We start from the raw sequence: 19,376 nt of genomic DNA on the forward strand, positions 1-19,376 counted from the left end.
CTGTGTCAACAGAGTTACATAAGATTTAACTAAAAACATATAAATGCTGCCTCTGGTTTAGATCTGGATTCAGATTTTGGATCAATTATTGTTGAAATCAGTGGAAGATCGAACACTCAAAAGCAATTCAGCAAATCTCAGCTTCAGAGATTCAGACATCTCTTTGAATACATTGTACATTTGCAAACCCAGAGATCAGATTTTAATTCCACCTGTCTATAAATGAGAATTAAATTACATCAAAAACATTTTGATTTCCCCCTTATTTACTTATACTTATACCACTTTAACTTATTTACATGTTTATACAACTAACAGTGATATAGATATGTTAATCATACCTACACCAACAGAAGGGGAAAATCACAACCATTTGAAAATTATGACATTAGTTCTGAACAAACAACTGGTTTAAAGACTGCTATTCCATAGGGGAGACCAGGAAGGGCTGTACATCAACCTGCACAGCTCCAAAATAATTACATTACAGCAGCCCTTGCATTTTGCTCAGGAAAAACTTGAGTCCTTGCTTAACACTTCAGAGAAATGCTGTGTTAGTCAAGCAAGAGCAACCCAATTAAAGCACCCTGCACACAAATCAGGACAAGATTCCTGAACAGTTAAGAAATGCAGTGACTTCTCAGCTCTTCTCAAAGATGTCAATGCTCCAGCAACACACAGTCTGAGGTTAGGGACTCCACGTGAAGTATGAGCAGGTACAGGAGTGCTTCAAGTCACTCAACTCCTCAGGAAGCCCCAACACTCCCACAAAAATTGTTCCTTTAGATCACATGGATTACAGCCTGGGCATGAACCTGAGCTGAGATCTGATACTGAGCTGATGAAGCTCGGTACCATTCTGCAGATGTGCACCCAGCACACAGGTGTTCATCGGTGGTATTCAATCCGTGAGCACCTAGCAAATACTCACTGCCTTTGGGAGAGAAGTAAAACACAACCCCAAGCTGTCTAGCAGCAAATATCCCCCGAAAAGTAGCCATTCCCTTCCACAAACACATTCCAGAGACCTCGAAATGAGAATGAGATTCAATTATAATCCAGCACACGCCAAGGCTGGCAATACTCACACTGATCCTTGCAAGGTTCCTACAGACATCAACTTCATTTATATGATATTGCCACAAAAGGAGAAAAAACGCTTCATGCTTGAGCATGTTTCTTGTTTGGGTATTTGGCACACCTGAATTTAGTCTAAGATTCAAATCATAGCCTAAATACCTTATGCAATCCACACAGCTAGCTATGGCAAATGGTAGAATCCATGCCCAGCAGATCTGACTTACTGAACTGTGCTCCTTCCCCAAAAGCCAGTTCTCCTAATGTAACTCAAACCACATATTTATACGTGCATTTAGATATATTTAAAGTCAGCAAACTTTAACGTGCTGGTCACAAGCATCTACAAAATAACAATTAAGCCAGTCTGGAACTGCTCTAAATCTTTTGCAGCACCAATTTTGTACGATTTCCAGGAGATTTTTTACCTTTATATTATCTAAGATGAAGGAATAGTATGAGAACAAATGGTTTCTACATGGTGCTTTCACTCTCAACACTCACACTGCACACACCTCATCAGTTCCTGTTCACCTAAATTACAACAATAAACAAGCTTAATGTTGGCATCAGTGAGAAAACAGTAATTGCCATAATGAATGGGACTGGAGTTCTTCATTCAGACTTATGCAAAATGCACTGGGTGCATCAGAGAAGGGTGCAAAACTGAACTTCATTTTGGCTCCTGCCCACAAAGTTGTCAGCCGAATTTTTAATGCCAGAGCATCATTACTAAGGAATGGCAAACGTGATAAAAAAAAGTAAAAAAAAAAATTAAAAAAAAAACCCTGCAACTTCGGTTCAAAGTTTCAAAGCTGGCAGGAGGGAAGAAAAATAGTCAGCATTTTAAAAGCTGACAGCAGATTTCAGAAGCCTCCATTTTCCAGATGCCCAATTCGAGATGTCTCAGCAATGCCGGATTCACAGATCTTGCTGCCTGCCAACACCTCTGAGAGAAATACTTTGTCCTCTCTAAGACTTGAACCTCACAGCTTTTGGAGGCCTAAATAAAATGGGGACCCTGTCAACCTTTGAATCTCAATTACAGGTTTCTGAAGTTCGAAAGCAACAAGATGATCTGTGTATTCAGACAAAACAGACTTAGCTGAAAAACATGCTACCCCCAGTTTCTAAGTGGTTACAGAACCAGTGTGCAGTGCTTTGCTTCATTTTAATCTTCTTTTGCACTGCAAATAAATGTAAAAAGAACAGACTAACAGACTGCACTGGAAGTTTCAGAAAGAGGGCTCTGCACATATTTTCTGTGCCTGTAGAGCATGATCAGGATTCTCAGTTCTGCAGTGAAAATCACTACAATGCAAATACTAATATCTAGTAGTAATGAAGTGAATCTGAATCATCATGAGATCTGCAAAAGCCTTTGAGGAGCAAGCAAAATGTTAAATAAGAATATTCAAACAAACAAAATCTACAGGGTAAATGAGAATAGCTGGCAGTATAATGCATGGGTGCCCACCCTGAGCATCCATCTCAGGAAACAATGGTGCTTCTCTGGTGCATCTATCCCAGCACTTGTCAACTGAAGCACTGATTTTAAATTGCTAATTCACACTTCAGCTTATTAGCTATAGGAAAAACACCCAACAAAATCTCTCCTACTGCAGATGTGCTGGAAGAACTCTGCTTTTAGAGCCTATCTTCAGCTAGCTGGCCAGTTGGTGGGACAGGATGGTGGACGGGACAAAGGACCATAGAATGATTTAGGTTGGAAGGGATCTTAAACATCATTGAGCTCCAGCCCCCTGCCATGGACGGGGTTACACAATCACCAGATCAGGCTGCCCGAGGAAAAAATATTTTTTTCCTTTTTTATAAAAATAGTCAGGAGTGGTCCACTGGGCTCAGACATCTGTATTTTCTCTTCCTTTCAATGGATCCATCTTCCAAGAAGACCTCTTTGGAGGACCTTCTGAGGAGAGGGAAAAACAAATTAAATAAAGCAAAAGAAACCTCATCATTAAATACTTTCAAATGGATTCATTTCATGCAGAGAGGCAAGCTGTTGTACCAACACCAAAAGCCACAAAGAACAACACGGTTGCTGAAATTGCAGCATTTTATAACTGCGCAGTTGTCCTCATGCTAATTCATTCCACTCTGGTTCTTACAGAGCTGCACAGACTCGAAAGTTGACCAGAAATCCTCATAGTTGTTATAAAGTCTCTGGTACTTCTATGTGGATGATATGGGTTTAAACATTTTTGCAATCAGAGGAGCCCATGAATCTGGAAGGATTTTATCAGTGAATTAAATTCCTTCCAAGCAGAGATGAGTACTCTTTGCACATCCATCCCTCCCCCTCACAAGGCACAGCTCGTTTGTCATGATGGCACCTTGGAAAGTGACTGCTGTCCACATCACTGCAGGAGACCCAATAGGCCCAATGACAAGAAAGCATTTGAGATATCTTAATTGTATTGGGGTAACTTTGGAACTGATAGTCTAAGCAGCAATAGCTTCCTTGATCAAGGCACACGTAATAGTCATAACCGGCTAGTCCACAGAGCTTAAGGCTTTGGTGCTCTATGAGGACAGAGATTGACCAAGAGTTCCAATAATACTACGAGAAACAGACCTATCTTAGTGCCAGTCCCACGGTCCTGTGTGGGGTTGTTTGAGAAGAGAAACAAGGAAGATGAAGCTGTGCAATGGTCTGAGGCCCAAGGGGCCAAGTGCCATCAAATGTATCACTAGGGAAATGATTCAAAAGAAGCAGAGAGAGGACAGCAGAAAAAAGACTTGACAGTGTTCCCACTGATGGAAAGGCTTCAGCATGGGCTAAACTGAAAGATTAAACAATATACATTAGAGAGGAGCCAGGCAATGCTCTTGTCATGGGAAAAGCTTGAGAGTTTGCATGATGTCAGACACAGTACAGCCCAAATGCCAGGCAAGCATGATACCAAGTGACATTCCAAAAATGACAGTGCTCTCCTAACTACTGTTCTTTCCAGGTTTAGGAGGTGACATCACAACCCTCTTCAGAACAGCATCTTGTGCACGCAGATGTGCCTGCTCCCTTTGGGTTGGGCCCAGTTCATCTTGGAGCCAGCATGGGTGTGCGGGTGGATGCTTTCACATCTCTGTGGTTCCAAAGCCAAAGGCTTTAAAAAACATCTTCCTGCAATCAAAAAGATACAGAACCACATGCCTTAAAGCAATGCAGCCCCAAAATCAAGGCCAGATCTGCACACTGCTTGGCTGAGGCATATTCCTGCTCTGCTTCAGTCTCTGTAGCACACTGGAGACAAATACAAAACCATCCTGCCTCCCTCAATGAAAAATACTCATTTAAGAGAACAGGTTCTAGTTTGGTTGGTATTACAGAAGATTCTTAAATTAGAAAGAAGGACCCTTCCACATTTAGATTCTATTTATTTGTGATGAAGCGACAGTACAGGTTATAAAACCAAGCTCCCTTCCTCGGGACTGAACTCCATAAAAAAAGGACTGCACCCAATATCCAACAAATATTCTTCCCATCAATCATTCTTCCCATTGCGTTCCCTACTTGATTCATCTTGTCCCCATCCTCATTTCTTATGTCCATTCCTCTCCTCACCTTTCAGCTCCCTGCCATTTTCTCACTTTTACTCATTCATCTCATTTTCCTGACCAAATGACTGTAGGTCGCCAACCCAAAAGCCAACCTCAACACTGCTGCAACACGCTCATTACTTAATGTGCAAAGGACATTCAGGACCACATGCCAAGCACTAGATTCTCCCCATTTTTCACTATTAGCAGCTCAAAAATGGCCCCTTCCCTTTGTATTGTGCATGTTGACCTCAAAAGCCACACAAACAGAGGGCAAAAAGTGCACAGCACTGCAAACCCTGCATCACCACCTTCCCCATAATTGTGCTAACCATGCACCCGAGAACCAAGACGGCTGCTTCCATCCTCTGCTCATTCAAGCACGTAATGTCTGTGTCCTGCTATAGCCACAGTGTATAATGGGTTCAGATTTATCTGTCTCTCTAGAGAAATAAGAGATTAAAAGAACATTTACAGTCCCATGAAAGCACTGAGCCATAGGCACTCCATACAATGTGTATGAGATACTGTTATCGCATTACCAACTCTAGGGATTTTGCCTAGTCTGTAATAGTTGCTCTTTTTCATAAAGCCACTTCTCCTACAGTCACGGGATCATACAAAATCTTCATTTTCTACTTTCCTTTTTTTTTTACTTTTTTTCTTTTCTTTTTTTTTTTTTTCTCTAAGAACAAAGCACTGCAGAACATGGGGGGGAAAAAAAAAACAACAAAACTGAAATCAGAAAGACTGGCAGGAGCAAGAATTTGAATTGACACATTGTTGAACAAACACCTCACTGGATTACACCACCAATATAAGCTAGCTCTCCAACAACCTTTACACATCCCATAGACATTTTTACTCTTCTCAGCTCCAAGGGAAGGCATAAGAAGCAGAAGCAGCGTGGGCCAAGACTGTGCTTCCACTAACCAGGGATCACTGAGAATACAGAATGTCATTACTTCAAAATAATTTTTGCATTCAGTACACCTGCACCTTGACCATTCCTACGAACACGGTAGCCAGTAAATGGCAGAGGACCCACAGCACTGGGTAAGATGCTGGAATAATGGGCCAAAGACATGTTCAAATCTGAATCAGCAATTCTATATGTTAAGGAACAAGGTAAATACTTATGCCAAACCTACACGTTGAGTAGGTACATGGAGGTAAAGAGAAAACCTACCAACCTACCTGAGAGGACCTGGGCTTCTGCCACCAGTAACATGGTACAAGACAAGTAATAGCATCAAATTATGCTTATGTTTTGTTCTAACTAAGAAAAAAATCTTTATACAACAACAATTAAGTAAATAAATAAGTAAAATTTGTGCATTATTTTTATTTTCCTTACCCAGAATCACAAGCAGCGTGTCAATATCTCCCCTAGAGAATCCCCACTGGTCCCCATTAACATCTAAACATCTGAGTTTCAGTTTTCTGAAGAAGGAACAGAGTCTTAAACAGCTTTATAGAATGGTTTTAAATCTTCAGGATAAATCTGCTAAGTGACACCACTGCCATTGTGGTAACTATCATTAAAAATTTACATCCTTCTGAAGAATTGAATGAAAAAAACTGGTTAACAAGAGGAACTATAATCAGACAAGAACCAGGCAATTCTTATCACCCCCGTACAAAGCCAGCTAAAACATCAGCATTTCATGAACAGTAAATTTCTCAAACAAGTATTTCAAGACATTCAAAAGTTTACACGTAGATAATACAGAACTGCAGTTTTCAAAAAAGAGCACGCTGCAAAAAAGAAAGAAAAAAGAAACTTGTCATCTTGATATTTTAAAAATTACTGTAATATATTTGATGAAATATTTATTTTTTTATAAAGGTCTGAACACAGAAGTTGTAAGCACGTTACAAAGGTCTAAATGATAGAGTCAAAATGAGATGTCATTATATCAAAACAACATAGAACACTCAAACAATTTGTTTAGACTTCACCCATCAAAACAATTTGTCAAAACTGACACGTTCCTACAAAATATTATCATTCTGATAAAACAGTATTTTGACAGAAAACAGCTGAATCCTAACATTCTCAGTCAGCTTGCTGAACTACACATCCCTGAGAACCAAACTGGAGGTGGAAAGGGGTGGGGATGCTTGCCCTGCTCAAGCATCTTCCTGTGCCTCCAAGCAAAAGGCTTAGGTTGTGTCTACTCTTCCTGACCCATCTCCAAGTCCTTCATGGTAAGCAACATCCTCAGCTGTATCCTACAAAGCCCAGCACAAGGCTCCCTCTGAAATAAAGTAAAATTTAAAAAGCTAGTAGTGGTTTTGTGACATTTTCCATTTTTTGTTCCTTCGTGGGCTCATTGGAAAAAATCAAATGTGGCTGGAGATGCCTTCAAAAAGCTTTCTCATTTAAAGCTTTAAACAATCTACTGTTCTCCCAACGGCAGAGTTCTGTGGTTTGAATCCAATCACAAAATGATGAAACTGCAGGGCCCAAAAAGAAAAAAGAAACCATACATGAAAAGCTGTTGATATCATTTCTTAATGATGCAGCCTTACATTTCAAGGGATATAAACTTCAGAGCTCAGACACCTCCTTCTAGACACCTGTCTCAAAAAACGAAAGCCTTCAAAGAAAATATTACATAGGGGATTTTCATGGAAAAAAAGGAAGCTACAAGCAACTGTGTATCAAACAACACACATGTTCAAAATACATTCCTGGAATCAGCAGTACATCATGGTCCCATTCATACGCATTCATAGCAGGCCCATGGATGAAAGGGTGATAACTACAATGGAATGAGTCACTCCTGCGCACTGCTGAAGGATGATGGTTTAAGCTACCGATTGATCTCCTAGCTCTTACAGCTCTCAGTTATCTAATCACCCTTTAAAAATAAAACTTTGAAAAGGTATACATTTCAAATTAATCTTCCTTGTTTAGACTGCGTGAGCTACTTCATGTGGTGACAATATTTCGTATTCACTTTCTAATTCTCTTCCAAACCTCTGGCAAGCTCCATTTTTCATGCTACTGAAAACTACACAATTCCCATTTCTAATATCCACGCTGCACTTTTTATGATTTTGACCCAAGAAGAGGTCAACGTGCAGACTTTAACCTTTGTTTACACAATTCTGCATGCAAGAGCATTCTTCAATTAGAAAAAGAAGAAAAAATGAAGAAAGGCATGAACATTTCATGCGCTTTACACTCTCACCCTTACCACGCAGTTACACTGAATTTCAGTACACTGCAATGGCTACCTTTCTTGCTACCATTCAAGGCATCCAGAAATGATCCATTTGCACTCTGTTAGTCAAAGCAAGAAAAATCTTACGGAAAAAAACCATCTCATTCTTCACAGAAGACTTTAATTCCTAACATCATCTTTCAGTCCTTCACAGACATAGCATTCCCGTTGGGTTTCTCTAATCCTTAATTAACTATTCTCTTTATAACAATAAAAAAAAGCAACGGGTGGCTTGGGAGTTGCTGCTCATTTTTGTAGCTCACTCTGGTCTGTGCTATGTGCCCAATTCAGCTGTGGGAACTATCAGAGGGAGAAGAAGTGGATGTAGGATGCTACAGGAGAAAAGTGTGCATGTGCAGATGGGGCAAGTGAATGCTTTCACTCTGAAGTTATTTTTCTGAATGACACCAAGATCTTACAGAAATCATTCCATTTACTCACTGCAGCCTCAGAAATGTGCTGTTCAGCACACTGTGGTTTTGCCATGCAGGAGATGGTGGAGTCACCATTTCTGGAGGCATTCAAGAAAAAGGTAGACATTGCACTGAAGGACATGGGTTAGTGAACATGGTGGGGATGGGTTGATGGTAGACTAGATGGTCTTAGTGGTCTTTTCCAACCTTAATTCTAAGAAAAAGCTGGCAGAAGGGTTGCTGCCAGCCACTGCTGAGGCATTTCCATGCAGTAAGCTCAGTTGCCTCAACTTCAAATACAACACTACAAACATTCTTCTTCAGAGCCAACAGTGATGGCTTTCTGCTTACAGTGTCCAAGATCAGAAGACTTGCCTAATAAATCCCAGCAACAACATGGTCACCCTTGTGTCATTAACCTGTACAGCTTGCCTTGATTGACTGAACGGTCTCAGCTACCCATCCTGCATGCAAGCAAGTAAATGATCTACTCTAAGTACTGTGATTAATTACTCTTCCTTACTTAAAAAGTCAATATCCCCCTTGCTCTGGATTGCTTAAAATAAAATTAAAAAAAAAAAAGGAATAAAAAGGAGGAGCATGTTGATAATGAGAAGTGGCTCTGCTCTCTGAAAGTGGCATTATCTATCAATTCCAATGAGATTAAGTACATTAAGGACAGAAATAAATTTATCAATTCTGTTTGTACTAAAATCATAGGACCGTTTGATTTGGAAGGGATCCCTAAAGGTCATCTAGTCCATCTCCCCTGCAATGAACAGCAACAGCCCTTCTCTGTAACATGACTTCACATGAATAGCAATGCACTACCAAAGACCACTGGGATGCAGCATGGCTCTCCCTTGGGAAAATGGGAACTACTGCCATCCAGCCTCAATAGGTTGGTATTCAATGATTCAGCTTTTTCACTCCTTTGCAGTGAGTAAACTTATTTTTATAGTATTTTTACATTAACTTCATCTGGAATGCTGTTCTGAAACCTTGTCATCTAGGTTAGGCACCAAACAAGAGAAACAGCTCCATTACATTGCCACAAATCAGGAAAGGCAGCTGCCTAGCAACTTGCTTGGGAACACCAAAGTTCCTTCAGAGGAACATTTTAATTTGGGTCACTTACCTGTTCTCTTGTATCTGCAGGTACAAAGGCTGATTATTCTGATTTTGCCATAGGACCCAACAGATTAGAAGAAGAATGTTTTACCTTTTGAATACCTATGTAATAATTAGGAGGAAACCTGCTTTATGACCACAAAAGTTACACAGGCTTCTGCAAAATTTCTTGCCTTTGCTCTTATCTAAACAGTGCCTTTGTGCCCTTTTTATGCACAGCAGTAACACTGCTCTCTGCTCAATTCAATTCTGGGTAGAAGGTAACTAAATCTCATTTAGAAATTAACCAGGAATGGCTCACTTAAATGGTCTCATATGTGTATATACACAGATAGAGCTGCTGGGAAGCATTTTTGAAAGCCAGGCAAAGCCCAGAATTTGAAAGCTCTGAACAAACCATATAACCATGGGGGTTCCTCATCATTAGTATCAATGTCCATTAGGGTGACAGCTCACTGTGAAAATAAGCATCCAAACTCCATGATTCTTGCCACTTAACCCCAAGCCTCCACACGCGTTCCTTGATTACTTTTTCCTCTGCTTGCATTAAGTGCTGTGCTCAATGCACAGAAGAGATGTTTCATGCAAGATGAGAGCTCCAACTCCCAATCTTCAGACCTAGGAGTCTTAATGAATGCTTTGTCAAATCAGGAGTTTGGGAGCATTCAGGGTCATGGGGAAGCTGGTATGTTGATTGTAATTTTGAAATCCATTTTTATCCCACAGAGATTAAAAAAAAAAAAATAAAAAAAATAAGAACTCTGTTTTCCAGGCAAAATCAGCACCTTAACAACGGTGCACAGAAGTGGCCCAAAGCAGATGCTCAGCTGTTCGTTTCTTCTAAGCTTTATCTGACTGAGAACTAGGACATGAAGTCATCTTTGCACAGATTATTTCTAAAGTCCAGATTTCTAAGTTCCAGCAGTCACTGAGGAGAACAACATGCCTGTTGCTTGCCCATCAACACTGATTAAGCATGCATACAGAACTTTGTATTCTTTCTGTGCATTCATTCCAGAAGAACAAGGAAAGAGAAGAAACGTTCATTCACAAAGCTAACTGTTGTAGTTTTTGGATTCATCCCCAACCAAGTTAGATTCGGAATCAACAGCCATGAAGTCATCAGCTTGCTTCACACCCAGTTAGCATCTCTGTCCACCATGAGGCATACAGTGGACCATGTCATTAATACAAGTTATAATGGGACTCTTACATAATTACACAAGTTTACTCTGATGTTAGAAAGTGAAGCTTGTGGAGGAAGGGAGATTTGGGGGCCACCTGTTCTAGATGGTAAATCCTATCTCCTTGACTTGTCTTTGCAAGTGAACACGAGGCATTTTTACATCCTGTCCTGTCCCTTCAGGATCTCATACTCCAGTCTCAAATGGGTAACCTGAAAGTTATGGGTCGTTCTGTAAGTGGATGACATTGCAATGTAAATATTGCACCCAAGGCTCTGACCTTACGCCTTCAAACTCTGTCCAATTATCTCATGTACTAAGTGCCTTTTCTCACTCCCTAGTCCTGCAGCTGCGTTCTGAAAGCTATTCTTTGGAGACAGCTCTGTAAAATGAAACAAATTTACAGCAGTACAATGTTCTTAAATAAAAAACAAATCAGTGTGGTGCATGATCACCTCTTCTTCTCCAGCAACACCAACAGCCTACAGCAAAGATCCACTATGAAGAAGGCATCAAAACACAGAAGCACATATATACACAGACCCCCATGTCCAAAAAATCTATTCTACATTTATTTTTTTTTCTCATTTCCAATTTGCTACAGAAAGATGGGAATTAACAGAGATAACATTTGCAGTTCACTATATGCATTGTTGCCCAGAGAGACTGTGAAGTCTCCTTCTATGAAGACATTCAAGACCCATCAGGACACCTACCTGTGTGACCTACTGCAGGGAACCTGCTCTAGCAGAGGGGTTGGACTCGATGATCTCTTGAGGTCCCTTCCAACCCCCGTGATTCAGTGATTGTATTGTTTAAAACAAAAACAGAAACAAACAAAAAAAGAGAGATGCCTTGATTATCTTAAGTGAGAAACATCCCTTAAAAAGAAAAAAAAAAAGCTTTGTTTACTGGTTACAGTGCTAGACTATGAGAAGACTGCTGAATTTACTTCTCTCTTACCAAATTCACGAGAAATGCATGAAAGCAGGAAAATAGCCAAAAGACTGTTTCTTACTTAGCCCTTCTGCCTTTAGATGTTACAAAACTGAATTTGTCTCACCCTACACCTATCTTTAGATACAAAAAAAAAATCTACAATATTTACCTGAAATTTAAGTATCTGGACTCACACTGTCTGAGATTACCAGGTGCTGAGGCTACAGACAGGTGAAACATATCCCTGACTGGAGGGCCACAGACTAGCAGTCTTCAAATTGTACCTTCCCTTAAAGACTGTTTGCAGCCTGGACCGCAACCCAACGAACACACCAGAGACAAGAAGCAGAGCAAAACCTTGAATAAAAATTTTCTGGACTCATGCAGGAGGCTGGTGATGCTGTGTTCAAATCAGCAAGGAACAGTGCTACAAGGTAGCAACAGAAAACAAGGAGGCGCTAGAATGAATTTAAGGACTTGCTTGCAGTTTTCTGCAAATCACAGAATCATTAAGGTTGGAAAAACCACTAAGATCACCTCAGCCACCTGTCAACCCATCCCCACCATGCCCTCTAACCATGTCCCTCAATGCCACATCTCCACATTTCTCAAACTCCTCCGGAACGGTGACTCCACCACCTCTCTGTGCAGCTTGTGTGAATACCTCACCACTCTTCTGGAGAATAAACTTTTCTTAATATTCAACCTGAACCTCTCCTGGCACACAGCGCACAGCAGAACAGCTTCCTGACTTCAGCACAGCTTTCTCTGGATCCATTTTCTCTATCAACTCCAGCATGCTGGGAAGTGCCAGCATTTTTATGCCATAACCCTAAAACACTGTATTTCCCACATTTCTTCAAACATTCCCAAAAGTGACAGTGCAGAGAAAAAACGTGTGGGTTTGTTTTTTTTTTCTTCAATACAAACACAGGAGGCAGATTCTCTGCTTCACATCACAAAATAAACCATCAATCAGAAAGTGTGTTAGCACATCCTGAGGCCAATTTACTTGTTTCATTTTGGCTTTTTTTTTAAAATTATTATTATTATTATTATTCTTTTGTGATCAAAATGAAACAGGAAGGAGAACACAGACAGAAAAAAAGACGGGAATTCTGAAAAAGAGCTTTCCAGTATCATGTAATAGCAACAGAATTGACCCAGAAACTGGATTCTGGGTTTGATGAAATGCTCTTAAATTCCCCATCAGAAAAATAATTTATAGGACCATCACTTAAATCTCTGCAGCACTTAACAGCTACCTGCACAGGATGCAGGAGCATATGGTCTGCTTCAAGAAGAAAGCCCCTTCCGTGTTGACTGGGAGCCCACATTATCATGTGCAATGAGAGAAAAATTACATGCAAGTCACAGCTGGTTTGGGATCATGCTGGTGCTCACATCTGCTCCTAGCAGCTTCCCAAGCTTGCTATATGCATGTTCCTTATAAGCAAACTCAATGACAGCACTAGCGGAGCACATGAAGGGATGCTCTGCTGAAGATGTGACACTGGACACGTTGGTTTGTCCTTGCCCTAAATGATCATACAGAAAACCCCTGAAGTCTTCTCAGCTCTAGCAGACATAAATTAACCTTCAACCTGATCAAAAAGATCCATTGAAGGAAATGTGCTCGCTCACTTAAGTGTGCTACGGCTCAAATCCCTTGTCCTATTTACCCTTCCCTGCTCCTACAGCAGTGTGCAGAAAGTCACCTCCTTCTCTGATACAAAGGACAAAAGGCTGTGCCATGCTTGGACTATAAATTATAGTTTTTAATTTGCTTGTTTTGGTTTGTTTGCTTGCTTTTAAGTCTTCACAGACATCTCCAAGGGTAGCTATTTAAGCCTGTTGATGTTTTACATCTTACATCAACACGTTAACTATCTACACTTAGTCCTGCTTAGTCTGAGATGATGTTTCCACCCCATAATTCCTCTGGGGGAAATTGCAGGAGACTGGGGAAGGGAAATTAGGCACAATTACCCAGAGTAGCCACTTAAAGTCTTTCAATTGCCCTTTTTAAAGATGACTCTATAAAAATGCTTTCAGCTGGACATTCAGTTGACTGTGTCATGTGCTTTGCATCCTGTGTTATTTTTTCTGGGTCAATCTCTTGATTTTTTTAATGGTTTTGGGGCTTTCTAGCTCCACAGTCTGATAGCCCATGCAGAAAGATGCGTGACAGTAGAAGATAACCCAAAATAGACACTGATGGATATTCAAGGCATGCAGAGCTACACATCAGAGCCTATGAGTGAGGCACACATCTCAGAGGCACACACTTCATTTCTTCAATACAGACATTTCAGTTCCTTCAGTGACAACTCATCACATCTATAAGATCTATAAGCAGGGATGTTTGGCAGCAGATTCCCAGCCATTCAATGTTTTCTTCTGTAGGTGTACAGTTTGCAACAAACAGTTGGATGATGTCAAATGATGGCTTCAACATAAAGGCCCAGTGCTCCTAAAACTGTCTCCTCAACCAAATTTTTATTTAGGAGCCTCATCAGGACCTTAGTCATAAAACAATTTACATCCTTCAATCCTTTGGCATATAAATGTCATGAGAGGAGGATTTTACTGTTCTATGCAATGGATGGAAGTTTTTTTGGTTTGTTTTACTGTTGTTTGCTTGGGTTTTTTGGACCAGTCAATGGGAGATCTTCCCTGAAATGTCTCAAAAGTACCTTCCAAACATTCAGCTTGTTTTACCCACTGTTAAAAAGCAAGGTCACTCAGGAAATCTGTATTCACACAGAAGCCTGATGTCAGCTTTCCCTTCAATAAACTTCCTTGGAAATACAACTTCTCATTCACAGTCCCTGACTCATTCTGCAATTACTCTCTTCCTCCCCTATCTTTGTTCCTCCAGCACTACCTGCATTAAGTACCAGGTCCAGAACCAATGGTTTTGTCACAGCACTGGCTGCAGCTTTATCTCATAGACATAGAATTGTGAGCAGCAGAGGAAAAGCCACAGGATCTCAGCTACTCATCTTAATCTCTCTCTCTGAGCATCCTGAATGGAGTTTGAGTCCCACAGAAATCTGTTTTCCTTGCAAGAAGTCAGGAGGCACAACAGAATTTGGTTCTGCCAACACTTTCAGATAAAACAGTCTATTATTGCAGCACTACTGTAGGAAGTCACCAATCTTAGCAAAAGTTGAAGCTTTGTGCTGTGCAAAGGGCTTGGATTTTGAAATAGATAAATGTAACCAAACACGTTCCCTAGACAATATTGAAAAAAAAAATACAAGTCTATGTGGGTTTGGACAATCAAAGCCTCTTTCTTTTTTTTTTTTTTTTTTTTTTTGTTACTACCACTGTTCACTGGAACTGGTTGCCCAGAGCACTTGTGGATGTCCCACCCCTACAGGCATTCAAGGCCAGACGGAATGGGGCCCTGAGCAACCTGGTCTAGCATACAGAAACCAAAGCAAGGGGTTTGAAATTGGTCATCTTTAAGGTCCCTTCCAACTCAAACCACCCTATGATCCTATAACACCCACAATGTGGCACAAACTTCATGGGAATCTACTCCATCTAGCTCCAAGGAGATACCCCCTAAAAATAAACGTGGTCCCCAATTAGTAGGAATAGACAACATAATGCATTTGTATTCTTTTCTATGGGAAAAAAAGCTGAGAAGTACCTCACTCCATGCACCCGTACCTAATAAAATCTAAAAAAATCCACCACCCCACATGAAGGTGTATGAGGTCCAAGTTTGAGCACATCCTCAGCTCACTGAGCAGCACTGTCCATGGATGCCTTTACGAAGTGAGCTCCACTCTTCCAAGCACACTTGCTTTTACCTCCCTACTGTGTCTTACTTGCATGATCCCCTCAGCTACAGACCTGCTCTTCTCAACCAAAAAAAATCAGGTCTCCATGATTTTTTCCTAAAAAGCATTGCAAAGACATGGAACGCAGTGCTAACACATGTACCCTCCTCTCCTTGTCATGACAGTTAACCATTAAGCAATGGCTCCAGCATGCCCATGTCCCAGCTCTGCCAACAGCTAGAGCTAGAGATGGACTTCAACCTCCCTGCATAAATCCGTACAGCAACAAAGCCAGTGCAGATGCATGCAAGCCTTGCTGCCCACATGGGGCCAGGCTCCAGAGCATTTTTGTATAGCACAAGTAATAAACTGGATGTTAATGGCTTCCAAAACCCAAATGACATCCACTCACATTCAGAACTGACCACCAAGTGCAGGTGATTTCCCTGCTGGATAACAAAAACTTCACAAGGGTACCTAAGGCTGGACCAGGCTCTGAGCAACCTGATATAGCTGTCGATGCCCTGTTCATTGAAGGGGAGTTGGAGGAGGCCTTTAAGGGCCCCTTCCAACTCAAACAATTCTGATTCTACAACCTGTGGTTGAATGGCCATAGTTGTGGAGGATGGCTGATTCCTCAACCTGGAGGACAGGGAGAAAAATCAGGCTGTGCTGTTGCCTTGAAAACCCAAACACACACCATAGTGGCAGAATGAAAGGAGACATTCTTTGATATTCAAACACCTTCCAAATAGGAAAACAGGTATCAGGAGAAAACAAGCAGATCCATGTACAGAAATGAACTAATATCAAGCTTGACTGAAAAAGTTGATTAAATTAGTTTAATTTGAAAGCCCAAACAACCCCTGAAGGAGGTTCTTTCTTTATTGCTTTTCACCAGCAGCATGAGTTACTGAAGAAGTACCATGCGGGTATGAAATATTTATTCATTAAATCTTTCATAATGCTCCACACTATCAGTTTCACTCAGAATACATTTAAAACTTGTCGAAGTCCACAAAAATCACTGCTTTTCTTTCCCCTCCATCTCCATCCCCCTCCAGACTGTTTATAAAGAGATTCGGCTTTCAGTCTGCAGTAAGCGCGATCCACAGCTCTGCTGCTGCTTGTACACAAGGTACTGATTCTTTAATTGTAACTGGACAGTTGCAGTTAAAATAATTCAGCCTCTCCCAAGCCGTCCAAAAGGGATCATCACTGCATACATGCTGCAAACCACACTGCTGCTTTACCATGTTCCTGCTGTGAAAATAGCAATGGCATTCATTTACGAATGCAGGCACTATGAATGAAGCATCTAAAGGGGGCTTATGAGAAAGATGGGGTCAGACTCTTTAGCAGGGTCTGCTGTGATAGGACAGGGGGAAATTGTTTCAAACTAAAAGAGAGGAGATTTAGATTGAATGTAAGGAAGAAGATTTTATTTATTTTTTTATTTATTACAATAAAAGCAGTGAGGCACTGGAACAGGTTGCCCAAAGATATGGTGCATGCCCCGTTCCTGGAGATATTTAAGATCAGGCTGGACAGCACTCTGAGCACCTGATCAAGCTGTAGATGTTCTTGTTTGGTGCAGGGGAGTTGGGTCAGATGACCTTTTAAGGGTCCCTTCCAACTCAAACAATTCTAACTCAGTAATAAGTGAAAACAAAAGCCAGGACAGCAAGGAGAGATGTGCATGCAAACTCCCCTCCAATGTGAGGCATGCACAGTTTGCAATGCAAGGAGGGGTGAAGCCTGCACAGCTCAGCATCATACAGGTGATAGGTTGAGTAGGAAATTACCAAGGAAACAAACAAATCTGTGCAGGAATTGCCTGACAAACCCACTAGTGTCAGGCAGAAAGTACTGACAAAAAACACCATTTGTTTTCCATCAACCATAAGGACACTGAAAAAGGTATTTCTCTTTTTTTCTCCCAGACCCTGACAGTCCCAGGACAGATGGTCCACCCAAGCAAGGAACAGACATCAGAAAGTACATTCATTTTTCATCGTGTCTAAGTCACTGTTAGAAAGCCTCACTTCATTAGTGGAACCACTTCTTGAACCCCTCCTTGGATGCCAGCCAACCTGCAGATTAAATCCATGCTCCAAGTTGGGAGTAACACAGTAAAATAAACAGAACTATAGTATCCTTATCACAAAGTTCCACAGCTAAAGATACCATCTTACTACAGTTCCACCAGTCATATAGTTCAGTCCAGTCAAAGAATAATGATAGGATAAATTTAGAAGTACAAATAAAAGTACTCTACAGAATATGCACTAGGACAGCGCAATGATACTTTGCATCAATCAATCTATCACTTAAGAAATTGCACTGATACTTAGTGCAGGTGTGGACCAACCTTATTTTCCTCATATTTGGAAAAAAAACAACAATTGGAAAAAAAAAAAAAAAAAAAAGCACCTCAAAATGTGGAACAGGTACTGTGTGCACTGCGCAGTTCTAGCAGCCATATGTGCAACTTTTCCCCATCGGTCCATAGGCTGCCCAGTCAGGGCTGCTCCCATTTTGTTTAATGTATTTATAATTTGTGAGAATAAATAAATATAGATACAACATAAGATGATGTTGTCCCTAGAAGCCAGGCCAGCTAGAAATATTTCTGCTGAAGAAGCTTCTTGCTGAAAAATTACGTTTTGACTGTAGTTTGCTCTTTTCTTGCCTTTAGCAAAACAGAGCCTCCTTAATGTACCAACTTCAGCTTTTTGGCTGGAAACCTAAACCATCCCCCATGGCTTGAGTTTTTCAAACATGTGATCAACAGCAGGGCCAGAGTTCCTACCTACACATACCTAAACCACAGGGTCATTGCAGAGCCAGGGTGAAGGCTGGACGCCTCATGATGGGTACCTTCCTTAAGGACCTCTACTACTGCACTCCCAAAGCATCTGACTTACGGACACAACCCAAAACTAAGGCCAGAGCAGTACACACCTCAATTCCCTTCAGTGTTTCTTTGTCAGAGTCTCATGACAGTAATACCAGGACAAGGCAGTTACTCGCAAGACCACCTTACAAGCCAACTAGCACCCTGTCTGTACAAGGCTCTCCACGCTAGGTTCTCTTCAACTATACCTCTTGACCCAAAAAGACATACTAAAAAGAAAATCAGATTACATGGCGAAAAAAAATAGAATGTCTGAGCCCAGAGGAGCAGGAGATCAGAAGCTCAGAAGCAATGCATCTGATGAAATGTATAACTCAAACAATTTGCAAGGCCTTTCCCACTGGCCACGCTACACCATATTTGCACAGTAACTCAATGTTTGCTTGTGTTCCCAAAAGACAGACGGGGGAATATTACTCTCAGTTTACCCCCAGAAAGGCTTCATTTGGCAACATGAAGTCTTCTGAAAGTAACTAAAGCCAATTTTATTTTACAAAAGACCTGCATTTCCACACAAAAAGCAGAAGTAGCAAAAAGGCCACTTCCACGATCATGAAAGCACCATCCTGACATTGTGCAGGAAATGGGCTAACTTTTGAATTTTCAAACCTCGGACTGAGCCATCTGAGTCACATCAAGGGAAGGAAGGAAAATCTCCCATGGGTGCTGTAATGTAATCTTTTCTTCTCAGGAAAGAGAATGAAGGGACCCCACAGGGCGAGGGGGAGATGCTGAACCCAGGATGTGCTCCAGTGATCTCCAGCTGCTCGAAGACCCAAAAGGCAATGTTGTCAACTGATGCACTCCCACCAGGGCAAAGTTCAACCCAAATCTTCAGCCAGAGACAGCATTACATTTGCCTTTCATCGTCTCCTCCCTTCTGCCATCATTAGGAGAGCAAAGAAAAAAAAAAACAATGCTATTTTTCATATGCTCGTTAAGCATAATCTGCTAAATGTTCTATGGCAGTGCATAAAACTGCCTACTATGCTAATAGAATATTTAATTGACATTTATTTGCTGACTAGTTATTTATGCTAACGTCACTCCTGCATAATTAATACTCTGTGAAGTTGACTTGAAAAACATACATAAAACACTGCACTAAGAGTCATCTGCAGTGTTTAAAA

At 41.0% G+C, this 19,376-nt stretch overlaps 1 protein-coding gene across 1 annotated transcript in view; it reads right to left on the reverse strand.

Moving 5' to 3' along the window:
- The window catches only part of SFMBT2 (Scm like with four mbt domains 2), a 114,094-nt gene that overhangs the window by 66,335 nt on the left and 28,383 nt on the right, over positions 1-19,376 (reverse strand). The gene's annotated exons all lie outside the window — the stretch shown is intronic.

This window comes from Lagopus leucura, unplaced genomic scaffold (assembly GCF_019238085.1).
Source record: "Lagopus leucura isolate 7727_CA_CO unplaced genomic scaffold, USGS_WTPT01 Super-Scaffold_100008, whole genome shotgun sequence".
NCBI classification, from domain to species: Eukaryota; Metazoa; Chordata; class Aves; order Galliformes; family Phasianidae; genus Lagopus; species Lagopus leucura.